The sequence below is a fragment of the Pongo pygmaeus genome, chromosome 13 (assembly GCF_028885625.2).
Source record: "Pongo pygmaeus isolate AG05252 chromosome 13, NHGRI_mPonPyg2-v2.0_pri, whole genome shotgun sequence".
NCBI classification, from domain to species: Eukaryota; Metazoa; Chordata; class Mammalia; order Primates; family Hominidae; genus Pongo; species Pongo pygmaeus.
The window spans coordinates 85,291,461-85,306,317 of NC_072386.2; the positions used below are offsets into that span (position 1 = coordinate 85,291,461).

A 14,857-nucleotide genomic window follows, 5' to 3' on the forward strand; every position below is an offset into this window, starting at 1 on the left:
AACATTTTTGTTGTTTTAAGCAAATGATCAATGCATTTAAGGTTAGGCTACAAGTGCTAAATAGTTTTCTGTAAGTTATACTTTCAGAGTCTGTTCTGTTTTTAAAGACTTTGCAGTGTTGTTGGGACCTGTCCCATGTGCGCACCACCCAGTGGCCAGTCTGGGACCCGGGTGGTGTTCTGTCCTGTAGTGTTTGGAATACTGCTTAGGATCAGATCTCCACCTTGTAGCTTGCGGGTGAGCTCAGGAGTTTATAGACGTCTTTATGGGGTCATGGACCCTCCCTCTCTGCAGTCTGCCTAGTACTTTCTCATTCTCTGAGCCTCTTTTTTTGGTCTTGTGGCAAGAAAACTGAGGCTTTTATTACTCCTCTCTGTCACACACTCTCCATAGCTGTGCCCATTTCCAGGGCCAAGCAGCAGGAGTAAAAACTTACCCATTTTTATTCACCAAAACTGAATAAAATTGAGAAATATTTTCAAACTGTAAGTGGAATGTTTATTTTACGTGGAAGAAATACAGTCACGTGTCGCTAATGATGGGGATGCATTCTGAGAAAGCGTTATGTGATGTTGTCATTGTGTGAATGTCATAGAGTGCATTTATGCAGACCTAGCTGGTATAGCCTCCTACGCACCTGGGCTAAATGGTGTGCTACACACCTGTACAACATGTGGCTGCACTGACTACTGTAGGCAGTACACATAGTGGTAACCATGTATCTAAACATAGAAAAAGTACAGTAAAAATACAGTATTATAAGCTTATGGGACCACAGTCACATATGTGGCCCGTCATTGATGAAACGTTCTCATCCAATGCATAGTTGTAATGCTTAAGAAGCAACAAATGTAGGTGATAAGAAAGTGTTGACATCTTCAAAATTTCCATGCTTGTCCCCAAAACTTATTGTATGCCAGTAAGTATATGTTGTTTAGAGCCTGGGGGGTGGGGTGACAAGGGCTATGGATTTTCACTGTTTCTGTCAGCAGGTAGGGTTGCCTCTGCTTTATTTGATGTGGCCTTTTCTTTCTTTTTTTTTTCTTTTTGAGACGGAGTCTTGCTCTGTCACCCAGGCTGGAGTGCAGTGGCCGATCTCGGTTCACTGCAAGCTCCGCCTCCCGGGTTCACACCATTCTCCTGCCTCAGCCTCCCGAGCAGCTGGGACTACAGGTGCCCGCCACCACGCCTGGCTAGTTTTTTGTATTTTTAGTAGAGAGGGGATTTCACTGTGTTAGCCAGGATGGTCTCCATCTCCTGACCTTGTGATCCGCCGGCATCTGCCTCCCAAAGTGCTGGGATTACAGGCGTGAGCCACCACACCTGGCCTTGATGTGGCCTTTCCATGGTGCACCAGTGTGAGGGGGCACATCGTCAAGGAAGTGGTACCCACACCCTGTGACACTAGGTCTCTCAGGGAGGTCAGAGGCCAGGGAACTTGGTCCTGTGCTCCAGGCCTGCCCTGGAAGTTCCAGAAAACACTTGGAGTGTAAGGGAGGCCACTGGCCACACCTGTGCCGTGGTGAGCAGGCACTGATGCAGCCATGTCTTTAATTGCTGTCACCTCTCTTTTCTTCTGTCTTATGAGTGGCACTTCCATCTATCGAGTAACTTAAGACACAAACTTCCATGTCAGCCTGAACTCTTGCTAACCTCCCGTTCACTCTGTCAGTCAGGCAGCAAGCACTGTCTCCTTTTCCTTCAAAGTCTTCCTGAAATCTGTCCTCTCCTCTCCCCTCTGCAGATGGCTTCCTTTGAAGGACCTTGGGGTCCCTACCTCTGGCCGTGTTCCCCTCAAGTTCATTCTCAGTACTACTGTCAGAATCTTCCTTCTGTAACGCAGACCTGATTAACCTGCCTGAAAAGCAACTAGAATTGGTTTCTTGTCACCTTAGCGTGACACACAGGCCCTTCCCTGCCTCCCCATGCCAGTGTCTCTGGTGCGCTTCACTCAGCAGAAACGCTGATCTCTCTCCCGTCCAGATTCCTCCGTGCTCCAGGGTTTCTCAGGCCTCTGCATTTTTCACATCTTGTTTCCCTTACCTAGCCTCCCTTTCCTGTTTCCCCACCCCACTTTCCTGCTGCCTGGCAAGCTTCTGCTCATCCTTGAAAATCTGCTTCAGGAATGTCATCCTCTGTGGCCTGTCTTTGATCACCTAGAGTGAGTTAATTCCAGCCTCCAACCCTTGTAGAGTCCGTGTGTGCTTGTTGACCTTTTTGTACTTTAGTTTGCTGGGTCTGTGTCAGTGTCTCTGAGCCTTGGTTCTCAGGAGCTCAGGTCTACTGTGTCTTATTATGTCCTCAGTGCTGGGCACAGTGTCTGGCACCTAGAATAGGCTCAACCAGAGGATGAGCAGTCAGTTTGCTATTATTACCATATGGCTTCTTCAGCCTCCTAGGTAGGTTGGGGACCAGACATAGAATACCCATGAGCCTTTGAAACCAAGTTTTTAGTGGATATTAAACTCATTCAATTTAACCCAACTTGCTTTTTATCTCATCTGTTACTGCTCTAATGATTATGACTCTTGAATACCCCATTACTATTCAGAAAGGAAAAGATTGTACTGTTTCATTGTTTTTTCTCTCATAATCCAAACTATAGTATTTGCACTTGACTTTTGGTTTCCCTCCAATATACCTTCCCATCATCTCATGTACGCCTTGGTGTTATTTTTTAAGTTATTGCTTTTTGTTTTTAAGTTATTTAAAGATATTGCTATCTTTTATTGTTAAATTTAGGTAAAGTTATTACTTCATCTGGCTATATCTGGGCTATTTATTTTTCTCCATGGAGTTGCACAGTCATGCCTAGCATATCATTTATTTTCTTAAAGGAGGATATTTATTAGTTTTGTTCTGTTTTTCGAGGCAGAGTCTCCCTCTGTCGCCCAGGCTGGAGTACAATGATGCGATCTCGGCTCACTGCAACCTCCACCTCCCAGGTTCAACTGATTCTTATTCTTCAGCCTCCCGAGTAGCTGGGATTACAGGCACTCACCACCATGCCCAGCTAATTTTTCTGCTTTTATTAAAGATGGGGTTTCACCATGTTGGCCAGGCTGGTCACTAACTAGTAGTTTTAATTTTTGAGAAGCCCCCTGTACCCTTCTAAGAAAAAAAGGCAAAAAATCCAATTACTTTGAAAAGAAATTTATAATTGATACATAATATTGTACATATTTATGGGGTACAATGTGATGTTTCAGTGCATGTATACATAGTATAATGGTCAAATCGGAGTAATTACCATGTCCATCACTTTAAGCATTTGTCATTTCTTTGTGGTGACAACATTCAAAACCTTCTCTTAAAGTTATCTTGAAATATATACTACATTGTTACTTGCTGTAGTCACCCTACTGTATAATGGAACCCAGAACTTACTCTTCCGGTCTAACTGTAACTGTGTACCCGCTGACCAACCTTTCCTGTCCCTCCTCCCCATGCTGGCATATTATTTAAATCCACAGACACATATTGAATAGCCACTTTGTGCCAGAAACTCTTGACACTGGGGTACCAGAAACTCTTGACACTGGGGTACCAGACAAATCCAAAATCTGTGCCCTGCAAGAACTCATAGTCTCAGGGGGCAGATGGGTCTGTTCCTAGGGTTGCTGTGAGACTGGAGCAGGCCGGATGTGGGCTGTCCGTGGGAGTGGGGTTCAGGTGGGATGGTATGGCACCTGTGAGGCCAGGGTACAAGTTACGTGAGGCAGTCAGTGAGTGCCTTGTGGAAATAGAAAAGTGACCATTTCAGAAAAAAAAGATGAAGAAGTCCAAGAATTTAATTATTCATTCAATCAATTAAGAAATATTTATGGAACACCTACTATGTGCAAGTACTATTCCAGGTGCTCAGAACAAAGCCCATTGCATATGGAACTTGAATTCTGCTAGGGGAGACCAATAGGCAGACACATGAATATTTAATATGTTCTCAGGTAATGAAAGCACTATGAAGAGAAATAAAGCAGAGAAAGGAAACTTGGGAATAAGGAACCCTGCTGGTTTCTGTGGGATGTTCAGGTGGGACTTTCGGAGACTGTGGTATTCCAGCACAGACAAGACACAGAGTCAGGTGGGGCATAGCCCCCGAGGTGGGAAGCACTTTGCAAGCTCGGAGAAGTGCAGGAAGGCCAGGCTGCTGGTGTTGAATGAACGAGGGAAAAACTGGTAGGAAGTAAAACTGGAGAAGTTGCTGAGGACCCAATTCCATGGGGCCTTACAGGGTTTTTATTCTGAGCAATTTGTGGGGAGCCATTTGAAGGTTTTAAGTAAGGAGTAACATGATTTGAGGTGTGCCTTGAAAAGATCATGCTGGGTGGATACACGTTTGGGGGAATGGGAGAGGGAAGGGGCAGGGAAGAGCAGACATACAAGTTAAAAAGCTAATAGAGAAATCTACATGCGAGATAATGGTAGCTTGGACTAGGGTTGGTAACAGTGAGAAATGTTCAAATTTGAGATATTTTGAAGAGCTGTTGGGATTTTGGAGTGGATTGTATCTAAGATGTGAGAGAAAAAGAAGTCAAGAACAATTTCAAGATTTGGTGCCATTTTGTTGAGGGAGGGCTGGGCAGGGGAAGAATAAGGTTGCAGGAGAAAATCAAGGTTGGTTTGAAATGTATTGAGTCTGGGCCGGGCGCAGTGGCTCACGCCTGTAATTTCAGCACTTTGGGAGGCCAAGGTGGGGGTGGATCACCTGAGGTCAGGAGTTCGAGACCAGCCTGGCCAACATTGCGAAACTCCATCTCTATTAAAAATACAAAAATTAGTCAGGCATGGTGTCAGGTGCCTGTAATCCCAGCTAGTGGGGAGGCTGAAGCAGGAGAATCACATGAACCTGGGAGGTGGAGGTTGTAGCGAGCTGAGATGGCACCATTGCACTCCAGCCTGGGCGATGAGAGCGAGACTCCATCTTAAAAAAAAAAAAAAAAAATTGAGTCTGAAATGGCTAGTGGAAATACAGCTGTAGTTCACGAGGCAGCCCATGACTAGAGATCTGAATCTGCGGAACCTTCAGGATACAGATGGTATTTGACGTCATGAAACTGGAGAAGCACAACATGGAAGGAGGTGGAAAGAAGATCAGTGGTGTGCGGACTGAGCTGTGGTGTCAGGAATATCAGCTGCCGAGAAGTGGAAGTTATGAGGACTGAGGGTGGACTGTGGAATTTGGTTCAGTGGGGGTCACTGGTGACCTGGAAGAAGACAATTGTGATAGAATATTGGGAAAAGAAGCTTAACTGGAGTGAGTTGAGGAGAGAAGGTGGGGCAAGAAAGTTGAGACATCAAGTACAGGCAACTCTTTCCGGGAGTCCTACTGTAAGATTAAAGAAATAAGGAAACTGCTGGAGACGGATGTGAAGCCAAGTGAGGATGTTTTAAGGGAACAGTCTATCAGAGCACATTTGTGTGCTGAAGAGAATAACCTGGGCAAAGAGAAAGAAGCTGGCTGGGCACGGTGGCTCACGCCTGTAATCCCAGCACTTTCCAAGGCCGAGGTGGGAGGATTGCTTGAACCCAGGAGTTCAAGATCAGCTTGGAAAACGAAGTGAGACTCCATCTTTACAAAAATTTTAAAAAGTTAGCTTGGCGTGGTGGTGTGTACATGTGTTCTCAGCTACTTGGGAGGCTCAGGTGTGAGGATCACCTCAGTCCAGAAGGTTGAGGCTGCAGTGAGCCAGGGATGGCGCCACTGCTCTCCAGCCTGGGTGACAGAGCAAGACTCTGTCTCTGAATGAATGAATGAAGCTGATGAGAATGGAGCGGATAGTGGATGATTGTAGTGACCATATTTATTGAGGTGGTGGGAGGGGTGGGGATCTAGAATAGGAGTAAAATGGGTCTTTGATGAGCACACAGAAGGTTTACCCACTATCAGAGATGGGGAGGCACATGTGGAGGTGGCTGCAGGGAGGTTGGTAGATTTGGTGGTTCCCTTTGTACACACACACACACTCTCTCTCTCTCTCCCTCTCTATCTCTCTCTCTCTGTCTCTCTCTCTCTCTCTCTCTCCACACACCCCCACCCTCCCGCCATGCCTGCAGGGCAGGGTACAAGGAGGAAATGATGGGATGTGAAGCTGGAAAGGTGGTGGGGAATGGATATTGTGGAGAGGCTCTTCCATCCACCTAAGGAGTTTGGATCTCATTCTTGGGCAGAGGGGAGCCCTGGTGGCTAGTAAGTATTGGAAGAGCCTGATCTTCTGTGGGATGTGGAGGCAGTAGGAACTCCAGTGGGGCAGGGCTGGCTGGGAAAACCTGGGGCACAGAGGCTGCTGCCGGGGCCAAGTGAACTCTACTTCTTTATTCTGTCAATATGTTGTTAACACGTACTTTTCTGAAATTGAATAGATTCTTATAGATGATTGAAGAAAATCAAATTAATTCAAGTAGTAATGAAGCAGAACTATGTTAGCTGCCAGGCAAGCAGCTGATTTCCTTTAATAAGATGAATCATTAATGGATTGGGAGATTTAGGCCTTCGTGTGCGGTAGGGGAGGAAACAGATATGAGTGGGAGAAAATGTGAGGTATGTTGGAACCACAACAATCTCATTAGTTACTCTTAATACCCTTAGACCTTCTGTAGGCACTGTTGATATCTTTTAACAGATGAAGGAGGAGAGTCCAGGGCATTTCAGTCACTGCTCATAGCACCCAGAAAATCAATTGGTAGACCTAGGATTTAAATGGTGTTCTTGAATTTCTAGTTCTTTGCTTGGTCCTTGGACTGAAGCAAAGTGAGAAATCTTGGCGATAAACCACCTGCAGGACTGGGGACATATCACTTAGGCTTTGATGTTCAGGTCCACACTATTTCACATAATTTCTACAATCTAAAGTGGGGATTACTTGGCTACCAGCATCAGGGGAAATGTAACACTGCAGTTACTTATTAGATTCCCATTTTAAGGCCCTCTGTGGAAGAGAAGATCTCGCCAGCATATACTTGGTTAATGAGTAAAACATGGATCTTGGGCCAGTGCAGTGGCTCACACCTGTAATCCCAGCACTTTGGGAGGCCAAGGCAGGCGGGTCACAAGGTCAGGAGGTCGAGACCATCCTGGCTAACACAGTGAAACCCCATCTCTACTAAAAATACAAAAAATTAGCAGGGCATGGTGGCAGGTGCCTATAGTCCTAGCTACTCGGGAGGCTGAGGCAGGAGAATGGCATGAACCTGGGAGGCAGATCTTGCATTGAGCTGAGATTGCACCACTGCACTCCAGCCTGGGTGACAGAGCAAGACTGTCTCAAAAAAAAAAAAAAAAAAAAATTAGCCAGGCATGGTGGTGCACGCTGTAGTCCCAGCTACTTGGGAGGCTGAAGCAGGAGAATCGCTTGAACCCAGGAGGCAGAGGTTGCAGTGAACCAAGATCACGCCACTGCACCCCAGCCTGGGTGACAGAGGGAGATTCCGTCTCAAACAAACAAACAAACAAACCAAAAAAAACACAAAAACAAACATGGAGCTTGACTCGGAGATGGTTGTAACTGCTGCACTTCCTCTCCTGTGAATGCCCTACCAAGCTAATAACCCAGGTAAGAGGGGAAAGCATTATTATAGTGAAGTCTAAGCATTTTATTTTGTTTTATTTTTTGAGATGGAGTTTCACCCTTGTCACCCAGGCTGGAGTGCAATGGCACGATCTCGGCTCACTGCAACCTCCGCTTCCTGGGTTCAAGTGATTCTCCTGCCTCAGCCTCCCAAGTAGCTGGGATTACAGGCATTCATCACCATACCCAGCTAATTTTCTTGGTATTTTTAGTAGAGACGGGTTCTACCATGTTGGCCACGCTGGTCACAAACTCCTGACCTCAGGTGATCCACTCGCCTCGGCCTCCCAAAGTGCTGGGATTAGAGGCATAAGCCACCACACCCGGCCAAGTCTAAATATTTTAAGATGCATCCTGAGTTCAGAAATGCTAAAATGGAGCAGGGGGTAGGAATAGTAAGGAGAGAAAGTGTGTCTTAGAACTAGGAATTGAGTAGCTTAAATTTTTGTTTAACATGAAATTCTGGAAAAGTTTGTCCTTTAAAAACAAACATATTTTCATTGAAGTTTAGTTTTAAGTGTTTTACTGATAATCCTGGCTCCAAAGATTGGTTTTAGGATTAAATGAGATAATGTATGTAAGGCGTTTAAAGCAGTTCCCAGCACATAGTGAAGGCTTAATAAATATTCATAGTAAATTGTAATTACTGTTATCTTAATATACTTTCCAGGGAGCAGTAGATTTTTTGAAGTATTCCCAATTGTTAAATGTTACCTTTTACTTGGTAACCTTTCTTTTTTTCTTTCTTTCTTTTTTTTTTTTTTTTTTTTTGCAGTAATATCTTCAAATACTTTAGAACAGTGGTCCCCAACCTTTTTGGCATCGGGGACCTGTTTTGTGGAAGACAGTTTTTCCACAGGGGTGGGGAGGAGGGCATGGTTTAGGGATGAAACTGTCCCACTTCGGATCATCAGGCATTAGAGTCACATAAGGAGCTTGCAACCTAGATCCCTCTCATGCACAGTTCACAATTGGGTTTGTGCTCCTGTGAGAATTTAATGCCAGGCGGAGCGCAGTGGCTCACGCCTGTAATCCCAACACTTTGGGAGGCTGAGGTGGGTGGATCACCTGAGGTCAGGAGTCCGAGACAAGCCTGGCCAACCTGGCGAAACCCCGTGTGTACTAAAAATACAAAAATTAGCCAGGTGTGGTGGCGCGAGCCTGTAATCCCAGCTACTCGGGAGGCTGAGGCAGGAGAGTCGCTTGAACCCGGGAGATGGAGGTTACAGTGAGCCAAGATCGCGCCACGGCACTCCACCCTGGGCGACAGATTGAAATTCCATCTCAAAAAAAAAAAAGACAATCTAATGCTGCTGCTGATCTGACAGGAGGCAGAGCTCAGGCGGGAATGCTCACTTGCCTGAGGTTCACCTCCTGCTGTGCAGTCTGGTTCTTACCAGTCCCCAGCCTGCGGGGTTAAGACCTCTGCTTTAGAAGTATTTCTAATTGTAAAAAAGTTACTTTTTAGTTAGTAGCATATTTTTTATTAGCAAGAAGAAGACATAGATTTTAAATTAAATTATTAATATGCAAAAAAAATGAACTTATTGAATGTCTGATTGAGTGTGGCACTGGCTCAGTGCTAATCAGAGAAAACCTGTCTTACCCACAGATGTGGTCCTGCCTGTTGGCTGTTATAACCCATGGCAGACACTACAGAAATGACCACTAACATTGAGCCACATCATAATGTGCACATATGCCAGAGTTGCTTCTAAGCAATGTACCTTTAATCCTCATTTCATCTTCCCAGCAACCCCCTGAGTTAGGAACTTGTATCATTTCCTTTTCAGAGACAAAAAAACTGAAGCCCATATACTCAGCTGGCAATGGTAGAGTGGAATTTGAGCTCACCACCCGACTCCAGAGTGGTGCCCTTAATTACGATGGTGTACAGCCTCTTTCTGATATGAGGCAAACGCTATTGGTTGCCTACCCAACAACCAGTCCCACTGTCTTCCTTGCTGGAAAAGCCTTGACTTCGTGTGGTTGTTTACCCCTCCCTATGTGTCTGTGTGAAAGCAAATCTGGTCCACATTTCTGTGAGTTCATCCTGGTTCATCTAAGCTGATCATGGTGTTCCATTTCTCCTTGCCAAAGATTCGGTTAGGCAGGGACATTTGACAAGATTCTGGCTGCGGGAATATGAGGAGTAACTCTCTGCAGGCTTCTCAGAAAACTTTCTTCACAGAGAGACATAGACATACAAGGAAGGACACCTCTCTTCCTCCCCTGACCTGATCACATCTAGCAATGTGGCAGCGATCTGGTACCAGCCTGGGGATGACACTAATGCTAAGGCACAGCCAAGAAAATGATGGAGAAGTGGAGCTCTGACAGTCTATACCTCGAGGTGCCCATCCCTGTGCCTTTCATTCTGTGAGAGGAAAAGACCCATCATCGCTTAGGCCAGTTTGAACTGGCTTTTCTGTTACTGGTAGCCAAAGGGGTGCTCATTTGGAGCATCCTTGCAGGCGTGCCTTGGCATGCAAAGGGTGACCAGTATGCTGAGATCTAGATGCCCTCAGCCAGAGTCCCACGCCCGTTACCTCCACCACTAGGAGCCTCCTTTAATTAGGGAATATGCAGATATTTTCTCTGTATCATGGCATTTGAAAGAGTGGGAAGCATTGTCTTAACTGATCAAAAACATGTAATAGAAATGTTCTGTGTCAGTATGCATAGGTAATTAAAATATTTTAAAGAATGAATGTATGTTTCTAAGAAAACGTCTTTTGCCCCTCATTCTTTGGGCTGGATGATTCCCTCCAGAACTCGTTCAAGTATAATTTCCTCTGACGAACCTTCCCTAACTTAACCGGCCATTAGTTGCTCTCTCCTCAGAAGATGTTTAATCCTTCTGTTGGCACTTACATCACTGTGATCTGATGATTGGTCTTTCAAGTCTGTCTTTGCCAGTGGACTGTAAGCTCTTGAGAGAAAGTAGTTCCTTGTTGAGAATGGCTGTCAGCTCAGAACAAGCTCATCTGTAGTAGCTAAATTAACCTAGATGTGGTAGTCATACTAGATACTGCAACTTCTAGAATACTGATTCTCAATCCTAGCTGCTTTTTAACCCCTCTCATGATTCCCATCCCTGGAGGTGGTGGTTTATTTGGTATGGGGTACAGCCCAGACATTGGTGCTTTATAGGCCCCAGTGATTCCAGTGTGCAGTCAAGTTGGGAAGAGAGTTGCAGGAAGAGAGTGACATAGCCAGAGGGAAAGACAACAAAGACCATTTGACAACTGTGATGACAGCAGATGTCACTGGATCCAGAGAATCCAACAAGAAGCTTGTCACAGTAGCCCTGACGAGAGATGAACCTAGAACAAGGGTGGACCCCGTAGACATAATAATTTGAGCAGCTGCTATGGGAGATGCCTTATGTCAGTGTCATTTTAGGCAGTTCTCCTCATCCTGCCTACACCAGAGAAGCCTTTTAAAAATACAAGTACTTGGATCCCACCCCAGAGATTCTGATTAAATTGATCTGGGGTAGCTTCTAGGCAGCAGTACTTTGAAATTTTTTTAAAGCTCCCCCAGATGATTTTAATGAGTTGCCAAGGTTGAGAATTACTGCCTTAGAAGAACAGCAGTAGGATTCAACCCTAGTTCAATGTTAGTATCACAGGCTTCCTGACTTGAGATGTTGAGGAGAGGTTTGCATAGACCAGGGTGGGAAGAGCAGTGGCTGGGAGTTGGACATAGGATAAGAACAAGGAGAGAAGACAGATACTTCTTCATGGAGTTCAGTTTGAATTGACAGTGGGATCGGATATCATGACAACTTTTGGCTGTGTGTTTACACAGGCCTAACTAACGTAAGCTGGAAGACTGAGAGCAGAGTTTCTCAATGTGGCTCATAGACCACTGGGGGATCCCCCCACCACCATACCCCAAAGTCAGTTAGGTGATCTGCAGGTGCTTTCGCAGTTTCAGAGGAAAAATCAATGCAGTCATTTTATTCTTACATATTTTATTAATTAAAAATCGTGTGAATCATTATTGTTGTAGGAATACTGTTATTAATCATCTTTAAGATTATATATATGCCAAAAAGAGTGTTAATCATTTTGTCTTGGCTAGTATTTGGTCAGCTGAGTGCAGTTCACCTCAGCTGATATATTTTTCCATTATCTGCCATTCTTATTCACAAATTTTCATTGATTATAGGTATTCTATGCCAATTCCAAAAAATAGCTCAATGGCTCAGTGTTGAAGGGCAAAAGCAGAGATAGAATGAATCGAGTAAATATTAGAATTCACAAAAATATTAGAACTATAGTGACTAGGACCACAGTACAGATATAGAAATGTATATGTTGTGGATGAGACAAATGATTCCTTTGAGTAGAATGGTTTAACAAAAACAGCCAAAAAAGGAAAAAATAATGACTATATGAAATTAGATTTTATTGAACAAGGCTGGGCGCAGTGGCTAATGCTTCTAATCCCAGCAGTTTGGGAGGCCGATGTGGGCAGATCACTTGAGGTCAGGAGTTTGAGAGCAGCCTGGTAAACATGGTGAAACCCTATCTCCACTAAAAATACAAAAATTAGCCCTGGGTGGTGGTGTGTGCCTGTAGTCCCAGCTAGTTGGGAGGCTGAGGCAGAAGAATTACTTGAACCTCAGAAGCGGAGGTTGCAGTGAGTTGAGATTGTGCCACTGCACTCCAGCGTGGGCAACAGAGTGAGACTCCATCTCAAAAAAAAAAAATATTATCGAACAAGCGGTCCATTCAATCTCACCTCACTCACTGTGTACTGTCCTTTTATCAGATGGTGACATGAAGTCATGAAGCTTTTCTATTATTTTTAAACACAAAGATAAACCTATTGTTTCTAGAACATATCTAAAATAGTGGTTTTTCAAAGTGAGATTTGAAAATGTTGAATTTGAGATTCTACAGTGATATCAGAAATTAGGTAAAATTGTCAGAGGCAATATTCAGAGCTCTGCTCCACACAGAGAAAACAAGGTACAAGTCGCAGTACTATTGGAAAGCTTAGTAAGATTAGCTTTGACGTTAACGGCGAGTTTAATGTGCAGAGAAAGCAGAATAGGGTATTCTTCATCAGACAGATATTGTATAATATCCATGGTACATGCATGGAGAAGCAGTTACTCTCATAGGTACATGCTAGCAGAGCTTTTACTTCACACTTGGGCAGAACCAGTGATGTGCAGATTATCAATCACCTCTTAGCACATGTGCAGCACTTATGTGAAAGGGAATTGCCTGATGAGTTTTAGTTCAATGAAAACGCACATAAGAGAAGACTGCTTTGTTTGATTTGGTTAATGATTATATTGTGAGTCATGAAGGAGAATGAAAAAGGTAAGTTGGGTCAGTGGCAACCAGTAAGAAAGGACAAAAAGGACATTGTTACATGACTCAAAGAAGTTGCATTAGAATGTGGTGGACGGCAGTATTTTATTTTCAGAGAGCAGGTGGTGGTCTGTACTGTGCCTCCTGACACTGTAGTTGAAAGGAATTGTGAAAATGTGACAATTTCTTATAAAAATGAAGAAAATGGGCAGCAAGTCATGTACTGGAGGCAAAGGTGCCTCACGAAAGATTTTGGAATGTGGTATGAATTAAAAACATGACACTGAACAGTGTCTGTAAAGGCCATTTCTATTATTTAGGTGGCTTTCTCAAATGATGTGCTATTTTAAGGCTGAACATTAAGATTTTTAATGCTAAGTACAAGAAATCCTGTTATAGATATGTGAGGGCAGAGACTATCTTCTGGTTTCCAACTGTATCCCTAGTGCCAAGCAGTGTCACCAGTAGCTACTAAATATTTGCTGAATGAATGGATTTTTATTCCTTAGTCAAAGAACTGATGACATACTATAAGTTATGTTTTAAAACGACATCCAAATGCTAAAACATGCTTGCTAACTGCAACCAAAAGTAGGTTACACATCTATTTGTTGATTTCTCTTCCCCGATGGAACATTTAACCCAGCATCCTAGCTCTTGAATTTAATGTGCCCATCAATTTATGTTTACCATAATAAACATGAAATCACCTCATAATTCATAGGACTATGTTGGATCGGAACATCCAAATGTATCTGACAGAGGCACCAAACGAGCTCTACATATGAGTTAGGATGTTCTAACTTAGAAGAAACAAAAAGTAAGAAAATGAACTACCTGGAGGACAACTCAAACTGTTTGTCATTATACATGTAACAAGTATGTATAAAATGTCAGATTCTATACATACTCTAAACAGTACTGTAAACAGTATCATCCTGCTCATAGATATGAACCTATTCTTTAAAATAATTTTAGAATTAGCATATTTTATTTTATTTATTTTATTTTTGTTTTGAGACAGAATCTCACTCTGTCACCCAGGCTGTCATGCAATGGTATGATCTCGGCTCATCACAACCTCTGCCTCCCAGATTCAAGCGATTCTCCTACCTCAGCCTCCCGAGTAGCTGGGACTACAGGCGTGTGCCACCATGCCTGGCTAATTTTTGTATTTTTAGTAGAGACGGGGTTTCGCCACATTGGCCAGGCTGGTCTTGAACTCCTGACCTCAGGTTATCTGCCCACCTCGGCTTCCCAAATTGCTGGGATTACAAGTGTGAGCCAACGGGCCTGGCCGTGTTTTAGTTTATTATTTAGAAATTGTGGGCCAGGCGCGGTGGTTCACGCCTGTAATCCCAGCACTTTGGGAGGCTGAGGTGGGTGGATCACCTGAGGTCGGGAGTTCGAGACCAGCCTGACCAAGGTGGAGAAACCCTGTCTCTACTAAAAATACAAGTTAGCCAGACATGATGGTGCATGCCTGTAGTCCCAGCTACTCGGGAGTCTGAGGCAGGAGAATCGCTTGAACCCGGGAGGTGGAGGTTGTGTGTGGTGAGCCAAGATCGCGCCACTGCACTCCAGCCTGGGCAACAAGAACAAAACTCCGTCTCAAAAAAAAAAAAAAGAAATTGTGGGGCATCTTGTTTTTAATTTGCCTAGAACTGGTGGTTCGCATATGGGTCAAATGCTCATTAAACTTGATAAATGATGGCCTAGAAATAGAGAAAATATATAAATTATCCTTATGTAACCTACATTATACAAAGTCACAGGTGTCCTCTTCTTAGATTCTGGGGTGAGACTGAAAGAATATGTGTGACAAAGGACAGGCATGCTCCTATTATCAGATGTCACCATTGAGGAAACATTAGAATAAGAACCCCAGCAATGGGACTTATACGTAGGTTTCTTGCCTGGGGTTGCTCACACCCTGTGTTCTATCTACTGAGGCCA

At 44.0% G+C, this 14,857-nt stretch overlaps 1 protein-coding gene across 14 annotated transcripts in view; it reads left to right on the plus strand.

The window, feature by feature from the left end:
- AOPEP (aminopeptidase O (putative)) overlaps positions 1–14,857 on the plus strand; it is a 430,010-nt gene that overhangs the window by 122,849 nt on the left and 292,304 nt on the right. The window lies entirely within an intron of this gene.